Here is a 20283-nt window from a genome sequence, read left to right on the forward strand (position 1 = left end):
ACACCCAGGTACAAGGAAGGCTGGGGGATGTCAGCCCTATTCTATGCAGTTATGTGCCTGGCTAAAAAGTAGGGGTTATATTATTTTGGGAGAGAAGGACAGAATTAATATTAGGGGACAGCCTCCAGTCTTTGCCACACTAGGTCGGTCAGACTAGCACCCTCTGGACTTTGGGGCTGGAAAAACCAGAAATGATCATTGTCTTAAGGGTAAGAGAAGATGGGGGTTGACATGCAGAAAGAATCACAGGTACGGGGCCTGTGAAAGAAGTAGAGAGCATCAATGGGTCCCTAAACCCACTCTAGCTCCTGCTCTCACTGGTGAGCATCCTCCCAGTAAACACTCTCATCTTAAGGGGCCTGAGGCACCCAGAAGTGTTGCTGCATGTCCAGGACACCCACTCCCATTGGAGATGAGGTTCAAGCAATGTTTTCATAGTAGATCCATTCTACAGAAGAGAAAACTAAACTCACATCCTTCATTGTCTGTTCTCAAGGCCCCTGCCCCTAATTAACCAAACCAGAAGAGATGCATCAGAATCTTTCACTTTCTACCTCTTGACTAATGAGACGGAAACAAATCAACAACACACAATGCCATGTGGCTTCCTCTGGGTAGAAAGTGCAGATAGAGATCGCGAGGGTCCTCTTTGCTGAGGCCACAAGCTCAGGATGCATCAGCCATAGATATGAGCAATAGATACAAGGCTGGGATGTTTAAAGGGGCACAGAGCACCCAGACAAATGGTCCTCACAGAGTTTCTTATACGTGAGGTCTCTCTTGGAGACCACAGTCCAGTTAGCCACAGTGCACCAGGGGCAACCTGGGAAGAGGATAGGAAAGGAGCGTGGTGCTGGGACCTGGGAAATGGACAGCACTGAAGGGATGGGGTCAGCTTTATGTCCTAGGGAAGGATGTCCTTCCAAGGAAGCAGAATATGGTTCCTGAAAGGTATGGCCAGTGCATGGGAGTTGTATGCCTTGGCTGGCAGTAAAATTTGTTATCCAAACTAGGGACTTTTTTCATTCAAAAATTTATGCACAAATTGTTTTTGTGACATTGGTTGCAAACCCCGCAATGTGTCAGCACGCTCCCCCTTTTCTTTTCCACCCTGGGTTCTCAGTGTCCATTCATCCAGTTTTCCTGTCCCTTCCTGCCTTCTCATCTTTGATTTTGGCAGGTGTTGCCCACAAACTAGGGACATTTTTGAGGACAAAAAAGGTGTTAAACAAACAAACAAAAATGACCAGTTTCCATGGAGTCAATTCCAATTCATGGTGACCCCATGTGTATCAGAGCAGACTATACTCTGCAGGATATTCAGTGACTGATTTTTCAGAAGCAGATCACTAAGCCTTTCTTTCAAGGCATCTCTGGATGGACTGGAACCACCAACCTCTCAGTTAGCAGCCAAGCACGTTAACCATTTTCACCCTAACTGCTCTACACTATGCATAATCCTGTTGTGGGCAGGCCTGGATGTATGGACTTCCTACTAACCCAAAGAGTGAGTACTTGCCAGGTACTGCAGCTACAAGCACATTGCACTTGAATACTAAGTGTCTCCATTTGGGCCCAGCTGGCCCCCAGGTTAGGATTCAGATGTGTTGGGCAGCATCAGGAGGACACGGTGGGTGACTGTTGTCCTTGATAGCAAACACCAGAGACCTCAACAGCACAGGGCTTCAGCAAGGAGTGAAGAGCTGGCCCTGTAAGGCAACTCCTGACTGCTAACTGTGGACAAATTAATCAGAAAGTCAACTCAAGCCAACTTGGGCGTAAAGGGGAATTTGTGGGCTACGTAACCAAACCACACAGAGCCACACAGCTGCAGGAGGACTTGGGGACACTTGGATTCAGAGGTTCAGCTATCATTGGGACTTTCTCTTTCCACCCATGTCTCTGTTTCTCTCTGCATGTTGGATTTATTCTCTCAATTCAGCTGTTGCCGCCAACTCAAAGCCACAACTGCAGGCAGCTCAGGACCTGAATACCACAGAGGAGAGAGCATTTGCACCAGCTGCAAGTCCAAAACATCTCACAGAAGGTTTCTGATTGGCTCTGTAGGCCCATGTGACCATTTCTGGGCAATCGCTTTGGCCAAAGGGATGAGGCTACTGTGATTGACCCAGGCAGTCACGTGCTCATCCCCACATCCCCACAGATGGTTGGAATGGCGAAGTAGCAGCTGCCCCCCAAAATGGGGAGTGCTGGTGTGGACAAGCCAAACTGCAAATGCCCATCACAAAGGGAGCTGGAAGTAGAAAGGGGAGAAGAGGGGCTGTGCCACACTACAGCCGGTGGAACGGCTGGTGAACCCATGTGAGACACCTGGGGGTGCCTAGAAAGAATTCAGGGGACTTACTTTTCAAGGGGCTGAAAATCAGAGCATATCATCTTGTGATTAAAACCAAAGAAATGCTGTTTATTTCTATGAATACAGAGGCTGGGGTGCCCTGATAATATGATATCAGCAATTTACTTTAAAATTCTTGAGCACCAATAAAACCAGTTGCCATTCCATTGATTCTGACTCACGGCAACCCCATGTGTGTTAGAGTAGAACTCTGCTCCATAGAGTTTTCAATGGCTGATTCTTTGGAGGTAGATTGCCAATCCTTTCTTCCAAGGCACCTCTGGGTGGACTCTTACCACCAACCTTTCGGTTAGCAGTAACATATTTTAACCATTTGCACCACTCAGGGGCTTCTCAGCCCCAATAGTGTGATCTAAATGTGGACGTCTTCCTAGATGTGGTCAATTGCCATAATCAAGGCAACTCCTTCGCCCCACAAAAAAAAAAAAAAACTATTATGGCTGAGTTGATTTCTATTCATGGGAATCCCAGGTGTTGCAGAGTAGAACTGCGCTCCATAGGGTTTTTAAGGCTCTGAGTTTTCTGAAGCAGATCACCAGGCCTTATCTTCCAAGGCACCTCTGGGTGGGTTAGAACCTCCCATCTTTACAGTTGGTAGCCAAGTGTTTAACTATTTAAGCCACACAAGAATTAAGGAAACTCCAAAACAAAAAAACCCAAACTCACTGCTTTCCAGTCAATTCCAACTCAGAGCAACCCTTTAGGACAGAGGAGTGCTGCCTCAAAGTTTCCAAGGCTGTAAATCTTTACAGAAGAAGCCTGCCACATCTTTCTCCCCAGAAGGCAACTCCAGGGGTAGTTAATTGACATTTAATTAGAAGCCCATACCCCAGAGGGGCTTCCACAAGCACTTCGGCTATCTTTACCTCTAATCAACACAAAGCGTTGTTGTTGTTGGTAGTACCATTCAGCCGGTACCACCAACCCAGTGACCTTATATACAACAGAACAAAATACTGCTCAGTCCTGCGCCATCCTCACAATTATTGCTATGTTTGAGCCCATCGTTGCAGGCACTGTGTCAATCCATCTCGTTGAGGGTCTTCCTCTTTTTTACTGACATTCTACTTTACCAAGGATGATGTTCTTCTCCAGGGACTGGTCCCTCCTGAAAACATGTCCAAAGTATATGAGACAAAGTCTCACCAGCCTTGCTTCTGAGGAGCATTCTCACTGTACTTCTTCCAAGACAGATTTGTTCCATCTTCTGGCAGTCCGTAATATATTTAATATTCTTTGCCATCACCATAATCGAAAGGCAGCAGTTCTTTTTGGGTCTCCCTATTCATTTGTCCAGCTTTCGAATACATATGAGGCGATTGAAAATACCATGGCTTGGGTCAGGCACACCATAGTTCTCAAAGTGACATCTTTGGTTTTTAACACTTTAAAGAGGTCTTTTGGAGCAGATTTTCCCGGTGCAATACCTCATTTGTTTTCTTGACTGCTGCTTCCATGGGCATTGATTGTGGATTCCAGTAAAATGAAATCTTCAACAATTTCAATCTTTTCTCCATTTATCATGATGTTGCTTATTGGCCCAGTTAAGAGGATTTTTGTTTTCTTTATGTTGAGATGTAGTTCATACCGAAGGCTGCGTAGTCTTTGCTCTTCATCAGTAAGTGCTTCAAGTCCTCTTCACTTTCAGCAAGCAAGGTTGTGTCATCTGCATATCAGAGGTTGTTAATGAGTCTTCTCTCCAGTCATGGTGCTGCATTCTTCTTCATAGAGTCCAGCTTCTCTGATTATTTGCTCAGCATACAGATTGAATAAGTATGGTGAAAGTATACAACCCTGACACACATCTTTCCTGATTTTAAGCCACACATTATACCTTTGTTCTGTAAGAACAACTGCCTCTTGATCTATGTATAGCTTCCTCATGAGCACAATTAAGTGTTCTGGAATCACCATCCTTCATAATGTTACCCATAAGTTGTTATGTTTCATATTGCAGAGAATTCCAGAACACGTGATTGTCCATTTTAGTCTACTAATTCCTAGGATATCGATCTGTATGCAGTTCATTTCATTTTTGACAAGTTCAAATTTTTCTGTATTCATGCTTCGGATATTTTAATTCTATTATTGATGTTTGAAGCTATTCTCATTTTGAGTCATGCCACCTCAGTAGATGAAGGTTCTGAAAACTTTACTCCATCCATGTCATTAAAGTCGATTTTACTTTGAGGAGGCAGCTCTTCCTCAGTTGTATTTTGAGTTCCTTCCAATCTGAGGTGCTCATCTTCCGGCGCTGTATCAGGTAATGTCCTGCTGCTATTCATAACACTTTCACAGGCCAATTTTTCAGACCAGGTCCTTCTTCTTAGTCTGTCTTAGTCTGGAAGCTCTGTTGAAACCTGTCTACCATGGGTGGCCCTGCTGGTATTTGAAATACCAGTGGCATGGTTTCCAGCATCACAGCAACACACAAGCCACCATAGTACAACAAACTGACAGATGAGTAGTGGATCAACACAAGTGATTTTGTTAATTAGCACAATGAATGTAGAGATGGGTTTCATTATGAAGCGTGGACAACTCCCCAAACCTGCGTGACAGGGGTATTAGAATCAGGAATGTTGCTTATGTCCTGTGCGCCCACCTGCTAATTCATAGACCCTGAGCCAACCTGAGTCTGACTAGATAGTTCACCAATCCCACTGCTAGAATATTGTCATATTTGCCTCAAGCAAACCTTTTTTTCATGCACGGCTTTGTAAGAACTCCCTAAAGAAGAGGGAGTTTGGACTTCATCAGGCTCACGGGAACTAGTATGACTGATTTGTGCCGACTTGCTAATAAATGTCTGTATTTGAGGCAGAATTCCATCTGAGACTTGTTTTTATGGTAACCGTGAGTAACCCCCCAGGGAATAACTGGCCCTGAACTCCTTTAACTAATGGAGGCTGCTAATATTAACAAAAGAAGCCTCACTGTTGTACATGCCCAGACTGGCTTAGGTCAGTTCCCCCACCTGGAAAGCAGGAGGCGCTTCTGTGAACCCAGAGGGGCAGTCAGTTCTCATCAGGAAGGTCTGTCATCCATCAGTCTCAGGGTCCCATTCACAGCAATGGGTCTGAGGCAAGAATCCAACACCTAAACAGGTGGGGGAGGATGTTGGGTACAAGACAGATCCCACTCATAAAGACTGGAGAATGAGCAGGTTTCCATCAGGGAGAGAGGGGAGAAGACCCAGGAAACAAGGCAAAGACCCAGTAATCAGAACTGGAGTCCAAGACAGGAGCCAGGGCATAAAAGGCTTCATGGATGCGAGCCTCAGGAACCAGGCTGGAACACCTGAGAGACCAAAAGGGTGGAGTTGGAGGACACGCATCACCTGTGGGAAGAAGGAGGTTGCAGTGGCTGGGAATTAGGCTGAGCCTGACAGCCTTCCATCCATCCCAGCGACTCCTCCATCCCAGTGACTCCTCCACCCCAGCCACCAGAAAGGAATGCATAGAGAATAAAACTCGTAGTGCCTCAAACTTAATCATTGAGAACCTTGAGTCATCATCCTTTCTTCCCACTGACAAGCATTTTCAAGGTCATTGCAAAATTACAGAGAAATGTCTTTCTGGCTGCTGGCATGAGAATCTCTTCAAGGAGAAAACGTCTTTGAGAAGTCTGCTTCCCAAAGGTAGGAAAGAACTTTCTGGACTTTGGGCTGCTCCCAGGTTTTCTGCAGAAGGAAGGAGATTTTCTGTAGCATGAAGGAGGAGGAGCACGGCTGGGTGCTGTGGGCAGAAGACAAGGGAAGAGGAGGAGAGATATTTCTATGGCCCAGAGGAAGATTTCAAGGGGTTTTCCGGGCACATGTGAGGCTAAGGGTCGCTATGAGTCGGAATAGACTCAACGGCAACGGATTTTGGATTTTGGTGAGGTTAACGTTCCATCGGTCACCACCCTGACATCTTCAGCAAATTCCCTACTATTCGTTAATGCCTATGCACCTCCAACTTTCCAGGTGTGGTTAGTGACCTAAATCAATATGGTCATGTGCAGCCTCAAGGTTCCTTTTGGTTCATATCAGTAGCCACCTTAGTTAAAGGAGCTCCCTCATAACTTCACTCCGGGTTACCATAAAAGCAAGTCTCAGGTTCAGCTCTGCTCCAAATACAGATATTTATTTGGGCAATGCTTTCAGGTGCAAGGGGATTGTTTTGGGAGCCACAAAGAGGTGCTAAGGAAGAAAGCAGAGACCTCCTCAAGGATGAACACATATCTGAGTGAGAACTGATACAAATTGATTTTCTAGTGTATTCATTTATACGCACCTATTACTTCATTCAGAAACTTATTTGAGGCAGGAACTGCTTGTTTTGCTTTCAAAATTCCCATGTGATCTCATTCCCTAACCAAAACCAAAAAAAACCAAACCCGTTGCCATCGACCAGCAGGGGGAAATATGGTAAAACATGAACCTTGACAGCATACAAATGAGCCCTGTGGACTGTGAGACATGAGTGATGACTCTCTTAGTTCTGTGAAGGTGTAGACATTGCAGGTACAGATACAGGATGATATGCCTACTAAACCAAGTATTTTCCACCAAGGGTGTCTATCAGGAAGATCTACAAGACTCCCTCACAAAGGTGCAAGGGAATTGGGGACGGGGCAGCTTTATCTGTCCAGCTACGGGTGTATGGCTGTGAATGGAGGGGAATCTGCGTGGTACAACAACAGCCAGGGACCAGGTGAGCACCCAGCACTGGAGCCCAGCCAGCTATGCACCAACAGGTCCAGAACTCAAAACTCAGCAAGGAGGACCCTGGAAGCAATGATCTTCACAAATCCAGAAGGTGGGCATCAGCTGAGAGGGCACCTGGGACAACAGTGAGTTATAGGACACAGTCACCAGAGTGAAATTTTGGAAGAAGAGAGGACTGCAGCCCTGAACAGCAACTGAGAGTGGCAGGGGTAATAAGGGCAAGTTCTGGAGAGACTGAGCTACAGCCAGGTAGAGATACAGTTACAGAGAATAAAAGAAAAGTCTAATGATCAGAAACCAGGTGAAGGTCACAGGCACACTGTCAATGTAAAGCTTAGGCCTAGAATATTGCATTAAACCAAAACAAAACAAAAAAAAACTTGTTGCCTTCAAGTCGATTCTGACTCATAGAGAGAGACCTTATAGGACAGAGTAGAATTGCCCCATAGGGTTTCCAAGGAGTGCCTGGTGGATTCCAACTGCTGACCTTCTGGTTAACGGCCACAGCTCTTAACCATTGTACCACCAGGGCTCCTTATGTCTCTATAGAGCTGCTCAGTCAGACCTTTATATGACTGAAGCCTCAGCCAACATCAAACTGCAACCACAGAAGAAATCCCACTTAAGAACTGCCTAGTCGAGCCTTTCCTGAATTCCCGACCCAGAAAATCACGAGCTAAATAAAATAGTTGTTGTTGTACACCCCTGTGTTTGGGCCAATTTGTTACGCAGCAAGTGTAACCAGAAGGAGTGGACATGCGTGCACCAGGAAAGATTTGAAGTCACCTTTGAAAAGTTGTTTTTGATAGTTTTAAAACACCAAAGATAATTACACTCCTTTTTGTGGCTATTTTAAAAGGAATCAGAGAGATTCTTTGAGGAACAACCCTGGGGAGTTATGCCAGGAGGTGACAGCAGACCTTCATATTTATGCAGCCCTTTTGGAGTTTATGAAGGAGTTCCTGGGTGGCACAAAAGGCTAAGTGCTTGACTACTAACTGAAAGGCTGGTGGTTCAAATCTACCCAGAGACACCTTGGAAGAAAGCCCTGGCAATTGGCTTCCAAAAGGCCACGGGTTTCCTCAGTCTCATGATTCAGCAGTTCTCTGTTTTGTCTCTAGAAGAGGGAGAAATGAAGTTCAGCAATTGCCCAGGCAACCCCAGCCACGCTCAGGGCCTAGACTGACACAGCTCCCCGACCAGGAATACAGGCTCGGGAGGGTGGTAGAAACCCTTTGTTTCCACTTTCTTGGGGCCTCCGTGACTCAGAGGCACAAGCAAATGACAGGGATCCTTATGGCCTAGGCAGACCCGCATAGGCACACACCCACGTATGTGTCCCGGGCCTCAGCTCTTACCACGGATGAAGCTACTGCTGACCTTAGGGTGCCACAGTGCAGCTGAGCTGCAGAGGAGGTTTGTGGTGCAGGGGCTTCTGCTTAGATCCTTGACTGCAACTGAGGGCCTGGTCAGGCTGCCCACCCCATCCCACCCCCACTGCTGATTCACACAGCCACTTTACAGAAGTCTCCCTACCATGGGGTGCTTTCGGTTCCTTCGTGAATCACTGGCAATGTGAGCACCAGTCACCCTCCATCAGCGGGGACTGTGGGCCACGTGAGTTCTCAGTAGTGAGGAGAATGAGGTTGTTATGGGGTCAGTGAATGACAAGATGTTTTCTTGACCTTCAGCTTGATTGGACATATTCTAGCAAGAACTACTATGGCTTCCTGGGTAGGACTGAGATTGGATAAGAAGATAGTTTAAGAAGACAGAGTGAGACGTCACTGCTCATATTCAGGGTCACCAGTCAGGCCTCTTCTCATCTTGAGTCTTGCCACATCAGCAAATGAAGGTCTCGAAAGCTTTACTCCACCCACGTCATTAAGGTCGACTCTACTTTGAGGAGGCAGCTCTTCCCCAGTCATCTTTTGAGTGCCTTCCGACCTGGGGCGCTCATCTTGAGCACTATATCAGACAATGTTCCGCTGCTGTTCATAAGGTTTTCACTGGCTAATGCTTTTCAGGAGTAGACTGCCAGGTCCTTCCTCCTAGTCTGTCTTAGTCTGGAAGCTCAGCTGAAACCTGTCCTCCATGGGTGACCCTGCTGGTATTTGAGTACTGCTGGTATAGCTTCCAGCATCGCAGCAACACACAAGTCCCCACGGTACAACAAACTGACAGGCGCGTGGGCAGTGTTACCTTCTGTTGCACGTAGGGTCACTATGAGTCGGAACCGACTCGACAGCACTTAACAAGAAGTCAGGCCTCAGCACCGTGGAGGCAGCATTAAGAGAGAGCCCTAAAGCACAGGCTGGTATTCTAATCAGGAAACAGAAAACGGCTCATGGAGTGGACAGACGAAGAGACAGGGAGCAGCACCCTGGCTGTGCAGAAGACCCTACAGAGGATATAGGGGAGACTGGAGGTGGCGAACCTTCTGATAAAGGACCCTAATAGCCCAACAAAGGGCTTGTGCCTACGTCGTTGTGTGACACCCAGGGCCCTCCAGGAAAGGAGTAAAAAAGCCAGACAGGGTGTAGGAACCTGAGTTCTAAACTAAACGCAAGATTTCATCTATTGGATAACCTTGGACAAGTTGCTGACCAGTCTGCATCTCATCGGTAACGTGATGTTAGTGATTTTCAAACTGAGTTCCTTGGAACCCTAAGGTTCTGCAGAGATAGCTTGAGGCCTGCCATTGGGAGAGAGTCTTTAGACCAGCAGTGTCTGATAGAAATATAAATGAGTCACATATGCAATTTTAAATTTTATAGAAGCCACCTTTTTAAAACTCTAAAAATAAATAGGTGAAATTAATTTTAGTAATATATTTTACTTTATCTGTGCCTTTGAGTCAGCCCCTGACTCATGGCCACCCCATGTGTTACAGAGTAGAACTGCTCCATAGGGTTTTCTTGACTATAGTGTTGCATGAAGCAGATTGCCGGACCTTTCTTCCATGGAGCCATTGGGTGGATTCGAACTGCCAACTTTTAGGCTAGCAGTCAAATGTAAACTACTTGTGCCACCCAGGCCCCACTTATTTTGTGTACCTAAAATATCATTTCAACATGTAATCAATATAAAACATTTATTAATAACATTTTACATTGTCTTTTCTCTACTTCTCTACTTAGTCTTCACACTCTGGTGTGTAATTTGTACTTACAGGACATCTCAGTTCAGATCAAGCACATTTCCAGTGCTCAATTGCCACAAAAGTTATATACTTGACCTATGAAGGCGGAGGCGATTTCAAGTCTTTAAAAGGAGAAGACCTCCCCCTGGTGGACAACATAGGAAAGGACCGACAAATTAGAATGAGTATAATGCTGGAGGACACCCTGGTGGCGTAGTGGTTAAGTGCTAGGGCTGCTAACCAAGAGGTCGGCAGTTAAATCCGCCAGGCACTCCTTGGAAACTCTCTGGGGCAGTTCTACTCTGTCCTGTAGGGTTGCTATGAGTCAGAATTGACTCGACAGCAGTGGTTTTTTTATAATGCTGGAAAGCAGAGACTTCTGGGTGTTCGGGGTGCAGGTGGCTCAGCCCAGCCTCAGTGGGAACGGAGGAGAGGCAGCATGTAAGCAGAGGCCATGAATCGTTTGGACTTCTCCTGCACCACTTGGTTTCCATGACTTCTAGTCAAAGTCTTAAGTTCTCTGAAAAATTCTCTGGACTGTGAATTCTCACAGTGAAAAAGGAGCTCCGTAAATCTTTATAAAAAAAAAAACAGACGAGGCTTAAGTATGCCCTGGTGGATAAAATAAAAATAGAGCATTACCTCCTAGTTTAAAGCACAGGCTATAAAGCCTAACTGTGTGGGTTCTTGTCCTAGCCCTGCCACTTGTTGACACAGTTTCTGTATCTGTTAAATGGGTATATGCAAATATAAACATCAACAGTTCCTCCCATCCCTCTCCACTCATGCCTGTTGTTCTTCCCATCAAACGCTGGAGTCTGTCTCCTTTTCCCTTGGGTCTGGCCCAGCCTCATGATTCACTTTGACCAGTAGAACGTGGGGAAAGTGATGCTGCACCAATTGTGGCCTCGGAGAGGCTGGCCACCATACCGTAAAAGAGCTTGGCTAGACTACTGAATTACGAGAAGCTTAAGAAAAAGGAGCCTGAGACACCAGACATGACTGAATCCTTCCTGGGCCTTTCGGCTTCACCCAGCCACCAGATGAACTCAACCAGGTAAGAGACCCCAGTTGAAGACCCTCGACACAAGAACTGCCTAGCTGAGCTTTGCCTGAATTTCTAACCCAAGAAATCATGAGAAATAATAAATTCCTATTGTTTTAAGCCACTAAGTTTTGGGTGGTTCTTTAGATAGCAATAGATAACTGAAACCAATGTGGTAATTCTTTTTATCCCATAAGATGGAAACCCTGGTGGTGTAGCGATTAAGTGCTACAGCTGCTAACCAAAGGGTCGGCAGTTCAAATCCGCCAGGCACTCCTTGGAAACTCTATGGGGCAGTTCTACTCTGTCCTATAGGTTCACTATGAGTTGGAATCGACTCGACGGCACTGGGTTTGGTTTTGGCTGGTTATCTCATAAGACTGTGAAGATCATATGGGAAACCTGTGTGAAGCACAGCACCTACAATGTAGTTAACACTCAACAAATTGTAACTATTATTTTTTAATAGTAGTGACATGAGTACAGTCCATGATCATTGTGGTCATTTTGATGTTAGGACATGCCAAAGTAATACATAGGAGCCCTGGTGACACAACGGTTAAGCAATCGGCTGCTAACCAAAAGGTTGGTGGTTAGAACCCACACAACAGCTCTGTGGGAGAAAGACGTGGTTATCTGCTGCTGTAAAAGATTACAGCCTAGAAAACCTTACGGGGCAGTTCTGTTCTTTCACGTGGGGTCAATATGAGTCAGAATCAACTCAACAGCATCCAACCACAGCAAGTAATACAAGCCAGGTTCACCTATCAGTACCTCAAAAACGAAACCCAGTTTCTTTGAGGGGTCATTTGGTTCCAACAAAATTATAAACTCAAGCATGGGCCCTGAAATCAAGTGGCAGATGTGGCCATTCAAACGACAAGAATATAATCACAGAAATTGAATTTTAAATTATCATTAAAATGCAAACAGACAATTTTAAAGTTCTCCCAAAGAATTTGAGGACTGCCAAGAACGCAATCCCCGTCTGAGAAACACTGCTGTGAGTGACAGAGACTTAATATGAGAGATGACGTCATCAGATTTTCATTTCAGAACCAGCTGTGTGGAGGATGGCTTGGGGGTGGTGAGACGGGGGAGAACAATCATGAGCAGCTTAGTATGGTGCTCCAGGCTACAGACGTATGAGACGTAAACTACGGGAGACAAGGGGCAGAGAAGCTAAGGATGCTGGTACACAGTAGCAGCTCTTTAGATTGGAGGCTGGGGAGGTGTCTGGCACAGGAGGAAGAGAAGGTGCGGAGGAAAAATTTTGAGCTTAGTTTGGGATGAAGTTGAGTCTGGGGTGGAGCTATCCTTTTGTCTTCAGTCGGGTACCCGAGAAGCAGAGGCTAAGATCGAGACTTGTGAGGTGCTGAGAGAGGGCTCTCAGGGGAAGGCTACAAGGGAGTGAGGAGAGTGAGCTAACACAGAGGAGCTCTGGCTGTGTGGCTCTGGGCAAGTTGTGTACCTCCCTGAGCCTCGGTGTCTTCATCTCTCTAAGGCAGATAATAGGAGTACCTGCCTGTTGTGTTTGCAGTCAGGTTTCATGCGTTTGGGATGAGGATGAATTTTTTTTTTTTTTTCTTCTTCACGATAACACGTGAAATCCTTAGAGCTGATGTAGAAAGTGCCATATAAGCATTAGCTTTCATGATGATAGGAACTGCTTAAGAGAGACAACACTTTCTGTGAGTACTTATACAGGGTCGGTCTTTTCCCCAGTGAATTGATGTTCAAGGGCAATTATATGGCAAGTGTGAGTATTCTCCACTCAGAAGTGACAGAATTGTTTCAATAGAGGGCAGTGGCCAGAAGCAAATTTCTCTAGTGTTCAAACTCAAACTGGCCTAAAACTGGCAAGAAAGTCAGCTGCCTCACCTGCAGGGACTTTTCAGACCGCTGAGATCCAACTCCTTGTTTACTAATATAGACAAGGGGGATATATGAACTGATCAGGACTCACAATTCTCTTTTGTGTTGATGATTTCAACAATCTTCTAATTTTTCCTCAAAAATAATGGCTGCGATTTGTTGGGCCCCCACAAAGTGCCAATAGTTGACCAACATCACATCTGACCCATTCAGCTCTGCAAGTGAGCGTTTTCTCCGTGTTACAGGTGAGGCAGCTGAGGTTCAAGTGTCTTCCAAATTTGCCTCATCGTAAGAATCACCTGAGGTGATTGTTTCAAGTACAAATTAGGAGCCCCCCTTCCCACCCCACCCCCCCCCCCCGCCGTGGTTCTCAATCTCTGCAGCACATGGAATCACCTGGGGGTCGGGGAGGTTAGAGAGAGGGAAGGGAGCCTAGTCCAGCACCACAGACCAGTTAGGTCAGAATCTTTGGCTAAGATCTGGGCATCAGTGTTTCCAAACCTGCTCACGTCACTCAGTGTATAGACCAGACTGAGATCACTCATTTGGCCGATGTGGTTCTGGTTCCCAAACCTGGCCCAACAGACGTCAGCATCACCCCTGGAACGTTTTTCAAGGCCCCTTAGGTGCACAGAATTTAATGGAATGTTCCCCTTATCACGGCATACTGTCACCATCCGTCTGTCTAACTTTTATTTTGTCCTTTTCCTCCTTCATCGACCATGCCCAGCTCGTTCCCCTCCACACCCGACATACATTCCCTAGGTATCATATTTAAGGTATATTCTGGTCCACTGTATATTTCTTTAGATATATGCGTATTCTTCAAAAATTCAGTATGTGTGTTTTTAGTTTACATAAATGGCACCATGAGCAATGACAGGGTAGCTGTAGTATGTATTTCCAATTGTTGCTTTGTCTTGCCGTCTGTGCACTTACATGTTTTATGCATGTGTTTCCCTAGTGACAGACACACTAGGTTGTCTCCAACCTCTGCTGCCCAAAACAACGTGGCAATGAACGTCTTCTCACATGTCTCCTTGTGGTCTGTGCAGAGCTTCTCTGAACGAGGAACCCAAGAGTGGAAATGCTGGATGAGAAGGTATTTCCAACCTTCACTTCTCCCAGACTGTTCTCCTAATAGCTACACCGGTTCACACTCCTACAAGCCGTGCCTTGAGGGTCCTCCCTTTCCTTGTTCTCAGCTAGCTCTTGATGTTATCGGACTTTCTAATTTTTGCCAAACACATTGGTTACAAAATGATGACTGGTTGATTTAATTCGCATATACTTGATAGCTTTTGAAATATCCTTATATATGTACGGCAATGTATTGGAATTCAAATCTTTGATGAAATGTCTCTTGAAGTCCTTCGCCCATTTTCTAATCGAATTGTTTTGTTTCTCACTGGTGAGTTTTCAGAATTCTGTGTATATATTTTAGACACGGTCCTTTGCCTGATACGTGGTTTGTAGCGTGTCTTAACATGTTTCCCTGTCTGTAGCTTGTCTCAACAGGGTCTTTTGTAGAGCAAAAGGTTTTCATTTTGAGAAAGTCCAATTTATCTTTTTTGTTTCTTTTTATATTGTGCTTGTAGTGTTCTAAGAGCTCTTTACTAAGTCCTAGATCCCAAAGATGTTTTCTTCTAAAAGTTGTATAGTTTCTATATTACATTCATATCTATATTTTGAGTTAATTATTACATACAGTCTAAGGTTTAGGATAAGGTTCATTTTGTTTGCCTATGACTATGCAATTGCTCCAGCACCATTTGTTGAATTGCTTTTGTCAAAAATCATTGGCCGTACTTGTGTGAGGTTATTTCCGGGTTCTCTCTTCTCTTCTATTAATCTCTGTGTCTATCCCTCTGTCAATACCACACAGCCTTGATTACTGTAGCTATAAAATAAGTTTTAAAATACAGTGATTCTTTCCACTTCACTCTTCTTTTTCAAAATGTCTTAGCTATTCCAGTTCTTTTGCCTTCCCATGTAAATCTTACAATAAAAACAAAAACCTGTTGCTGTCGATTCTGACTCAAAGTGACCCTATAGGACAGAGTAGAACTGCCCCATAGAGTTTCCAAGGACCACCTGGTGGATTCTAACTGCTGACCTTTGGGTTAGCAGCCATAGCACTTAACTACTACGCCACCAGGGTTTCCAATTTTAGAATAAGCATATCTATATCTACAGAAAAATCTTGAGGGTTTTGATAGGAATCGCGTTGTAACTACATATCATTTTGAGGAGAATTGACCTTTTTACTATGATGAGTCTTCCCATCTATGAACATAATATGTCTCTCCATTTGTTCAGATCTTCTTTGATTTATTTCATGAGCGTTTTGTAGTTTGGAGCATACATGTCCTATACATGTTTTGGTGATTTATACCTAAGCACCCCTTTTTTGATAGAGATCATAGATGGTGTTGTACTTTAATTTTGGTTTCCACGTGTTTATTGCTAATATACAGAAATATAATTGATTTTTTGTGTGCTGCTCTTGTATTTTGCAGCTTTGCTGAACTCACCTATTATTCGAGGATTTGTTTTCTGTTTTGTCTTGTTTTTGTAGATTCCTTGGTATTTTCTACGTAGACCATCATATCCTCTGCAAATGGCACTCTTTTGTATCTTTCTTCGTGATCTGTAGGCCTTTTCTTTTCTTGTCTTATTGTGCTGGCTAGGAGTTCCAGTACTGTACCGAATAAAAGTGGTGAAACCAGACATACTTTTCTTGTTCGAATTCTTATGGGAAAGACTTTCAGTTTTTTGCCATAGGATGATGTTAATTTTAGGTTTTGCCTTGGGGGGAGGGGGTTGTAGATATTCTTTATCAAGTTGAGGGAGTTCCCCTCTGTAGTTTTTCTGAGTTTTTATTATGAATATGAGTTGGATTTTGTCAAATACTTTTCTAACTCTTTTTATGTATTGCCATTTTCTATTTTCCAGTATTTTGTTAAGAGTTTTATCCATTTATATTCATGAGGGATACTGATCTATAGTTATATTTATTTTTTGTACGTCTTTGGGTTTGGTATCAGGGTAATACTGATTTTATAAAATGAGTTGGGAAATGTCTTCTCTTCTCCTATTTTCTCGAAGATATTGCGTAGAATTGGTGTTAATTCTCCTTTAAACATTTGGAAGAATTCTCCAGTCAAACCATCTGGGCCTGGAGATTTCTTTTTTTGGAAGGGTTTTAATTATAATTTCCTTCATAGTTGTAGGGGTATTCAGATTATCTATTTCATATTGGGTGAGTTGTGGTAGTTTGTGCTCTTTGAGGAATTGGTCTCTTTCGTTTAAGTTATCCAATGCGTGTGTGTAGAGTTGTTCACAGTATTCCATGACTGTCCTTTGATGTCTGCAAGGTAGAGAGAGCAGAGAGTTTCCAGAAAGGTGTGAGCAAGGGTGGCACCTCTGCTGAGAGGTCAGAAGAGGTGGGGATTAAGATAAGGTCATTTCACTTAGCAACCAGGCAACATCAGGGTAACCATTTCAGAACACTGGAGAGGGGCAAAGTCAGACCTCACTGGGGAGAAGGGGCTGGCCTGTGTGAGAAGACACAGGTCAGACCATAGCCTGCTCGCTTGAAATGTGTGGCAGTGAAGAGAATATGAGAAGGTGATCAATGGCAGAGGCTGCTGGCAGGAGGAAACAGCTATTGGAAGAAACAAGAGATCGCTGCATGTTTGTGCACTGTATTAGTTCAATACCACTGTGTAACAAAAAAAAAATTATTATTTTTTTTAACCACCCCAAAATCCGATGGCTAAAACGGTAATTATTCATTATTGCTCATGTGTCCATGGATGGGTCAGCTGGGCAGTTGCTGATCTGCACCTGGCTTGGCTGTGCCCAGCTGGGCTTGCTCATGTGTCTGGGATCATCAGCTGGTGGGTGAACTGGGGGCTGACTAGTGTAGGTTAGCCTGAGCTGGATCAGCTGGGCTTCCTGGGGCATCTCTCCACTTGATATCTGATCCCATAGCAGGCTAGCCCAAGGGTCAGAGCACAAAACTGCAAAGTCTCTTGAGTACAAGGCTCATCAAAGCACAACTACATTCTACCGGTCAAATTAGGTGACAAGTCCATCCTAGATTCAAGGAGTAGAATGAACTGTAAAGCCACCACATTGAAAAGGAGTGTGCATACGGGAAGGGATATAAGTGTGGCTGTTTTTGTGTGTGTGTGTGTGTGCTTTAAGTGAGAGTTTACAAATCAAGTTAGTCTCTCACACAAAAATTTATATACACCTTCATATATACTCCTAGTTGCTCTCCCCCTAATGAGACAGCACACTCCTCTCCGCTCTCTATTTTCGTGTGCATTCAGCCAGCTTCCGACCCGCTCTGCTCTCCCATCTCACCTCCAGATAGGAGATGCCAACATAGTCTCATGTGTCTACTTGATCCAAGAAGCTCACTCCTCACCAGTATCATTTTCTATCCCGTAGTCCAGTCTAATCCCTGTCTGAAGAGTTGGCTTTGGGAATGGTTCCTGTCTTGGGCTAACAGAAGGTCTGGGGACCATGACCTCTGGGGTCCTTCTAGTCTCAGTCAACCATTAACTCTGGTCTTTTTATGAGAATTTGAGGTCTGCATCCCACTGCTCTCCTGCTCCCTCAGGGGTTCTCTGTTGTGTTCCTGGTCAGGGCAGTCATCTGTTGTAGCCAGGCACCATCTAGTTCTTCTGGTCTCAGGCTGATGTAGTCTCTGGTTTATGTGGCCCCTTCTGTCTCTTGGGCTCACAGTTACCTTGTGTCTTTGGTGTTCTTCATTCTCCTTTGCTCCAGGTGGGTTGAGACCAATTGATGCATCTTAGATGGCCACTTGAGAGCATTTTAGACCCCAGAAGCCACTCTCCAAAGTGGGATGCAGAATGTTCTCTTAATAGATTTTATTATGCCAATTGACTTAGATGTCACCTGAAACCATGGTCCCCAAACCCCCACCCCTGCTACACTGGCCTTCGAAGCATTCGGTTTTTTCAGGGAACGTCTTTGGTTTTGGTTTAGTTCAGTTGTGCCGACCTCTCCTGTATTGTGTGTTGTCTTTTTCCTTCACCTAAAATCGTTCTTGTCTACTATCTAATTGGTGAATACCCCTCTCCCTGCCTCCCTCCCCACTCTCGTAACCATCATTCTCTGTTTAGACTATTTCTCGAGTTCTTATAATGTGGTCTCATACAATATTGGTCCTTTTACAACTGACTGATTTCACTCAGCCTAATGCCTTCCAGATTCCTCCATGTTATGAAATGTTTCACGGATTCATCATTTTTCTTTATCGATGAGCAGTATTCCATTGTGTGACTATACCATAACTTATTTATCCATTCATCCGTTGATGGGCACCTTGGTTGCTTCCATCTTTTTGCTATTGTAAACAGTGCTGCAACGAACATGGGTGTGTATATATCTGTTCATGTAAAGGCTCTTATTTCTCTAGGGTATATTTCAAGGAGTGGGATTGCTGGATTGTATGCTAGTTCTATCTCTAGCTTTTTAAGGAAGAACCAAATCGATTTCCAAAGTGGCTGTACCATTTTACATTCCCACCAGCAGTGTATAAGTGTTCCAGTCTTTCCACAACCTCTCCAACGTTTATTATTTTGTGTTTTTTGGATATATGCCAGCCTTGTTGGAGTGAGATGGAATCTACTTGTACTTTTGATTTGCATTTCTCTAATGGCTAATGATCATGAGCATTTCCTCATGTATCTGTTAGCTGCCTGAATGCCTTCTTTAGTGAAGTGTCTGTTCATATCCTCTGCCCATTTTTTAATTGGGTTATTTGTCTTTTTATAGTTGTTTTTGCAGTATCATGTAGATTTTAGAGATTAGACGCTGATCAGAAATGTCATAGCTAAAAACTTTTTCCCGGTCTGCAGGTAATCTTTTTACTCTTTTGGTAAAGTCTTTAGATGAGCATAGGTATTTGATTTTTAGGAGCTCCCAGTTATCTAGTTTCTCTTCTGGTATTTGTGCATTGTTAGTAATGTTTTATATACGGTTTATGCCATGTATTAGGGCTCCTAAAGTTGTCCTTATTTTTTCTTCCATTATCTTTATCATTTTAGATTTTATATTTAGATCTTTGATCCATTGAGTGTTCATTTTTGTGCATGTTGAGAGGTATGGGTCTTGTTTCACTTTTTTGCAGGTGGATATCCAGTTATGCCAGCACCATTTGTTAAAGAGACTGTCTTTTCCCAATTTAACTGACTTTGGGCCTTTGTCAAATATCAGCTGCTAATATGTGGATGGATTTTTGTCTGGATTCTCAATTCTGTTCCATTGGTCTATGTATCTGTTGTTGTACCAGTACCAGGCTGTGCTGGCTACTGTGGTGGTATAATAGGTTCTGAAATCAGGTAGTATGAGGCCTCCCACTTTGTTCTTCTTTTTCAGTAATGCTTTACTTATCTGGGGCCTCTTTCCCTTCCATATGAAGTTGGTGATTTGTTTCTCTATCTCGTCAAAAAATGTTATTTGGAATGTGGATCAGAATTGCATCATATCTATAGATTGCTTTTGGTAGAATAGGCATTTTTACAACGTTAAGTCTTCCTATCCATGAGCAAGGTATGTTTTTCCACTTCTGTAGGTCTCTTTTGGTTTCTTGCAGTAGCGTCTTGTAGTTTTCTTTGTACACGTCTTGTACGTCTCTGGTAAGATTTATTCCTAAGTATTTTATCTTCTTGGGGGCTACTGTAAATGTTATTGAATTGATGATTTCCTCTTTGATGTTCTTTTTGTTAGTGTAGAGGAATCCAACTGATTTTTGTATGTTTATCTTCTATCTTGATACTTTGCTGAACTCTTCTATTAGTTTCAGTAGTTTTCTTGAGGATTCTTTAGGGTTTTCTGTGTATAAGATCATGTCGTCTGCAAATAGAGATACTTTTACTTCTTCCTTACCAATCTGGATGCCCTTTATTTCTTTACCTAGCCTAATTGCTCTGGCTAGGACCTCCAGCTCAATGGTGAATAACAGTGGTGATAAAGGGCATCCTTGTCTGGTTCCCGATCTCAAGGGGACTGCTTTCAGAGTCTCCCATTTAGGGTGATGTTGGCTGTTGCCTTTGTATAAATGCCCTTTATTGTATTGAGGAATTTTTCTTCTA

The 20283-nt window shown here is 44.0% G+C and overlaps 1 protein-coding gene across 2 annotated transcripts in view; it reads right to left on the reverse strand.

Annotated features, from left to right (window-relative positions):
- The window catches only part of LOC100660478 (C-C chemokine receptor type 3), a 179778-nt gene that overhangs the window by 146771 nt on the left and 12724 nt on the right, over positions 1–20283 (reverse strand). Inside the window, exon 1 of one of the 2 annotated variants that reach the window (XM_064274666.1) lies at positions 8625–11590. The exons of the other annotated variant lie outside the window; for it this stretch is intronic. The gene's annotated coding sequence lies outside the window, so the exon portion shown is untranslated. Of the gene's footprint in view, positions 1–8624; positions 11591–20283 lie in introns of those variants that run through there. 2 annotated transcript variants of the gene reach the window in all.

This window comes from Loxodonta africana, chromosome 22 (assembly GCF_030014295.1).
Source record: "Loxodonta africana isolate mLoxAfr1 chromosome 22, mLoxAfr1.hap2, whole genome shotgun sequence".
Classification (NCBI taxonomy): domain Eukaryota; kingdom Metazoa; phylum Chordata; class Mammalia; order Proboscidea; family Elephantidae; genus Loxodonta; species Loxodonta africana.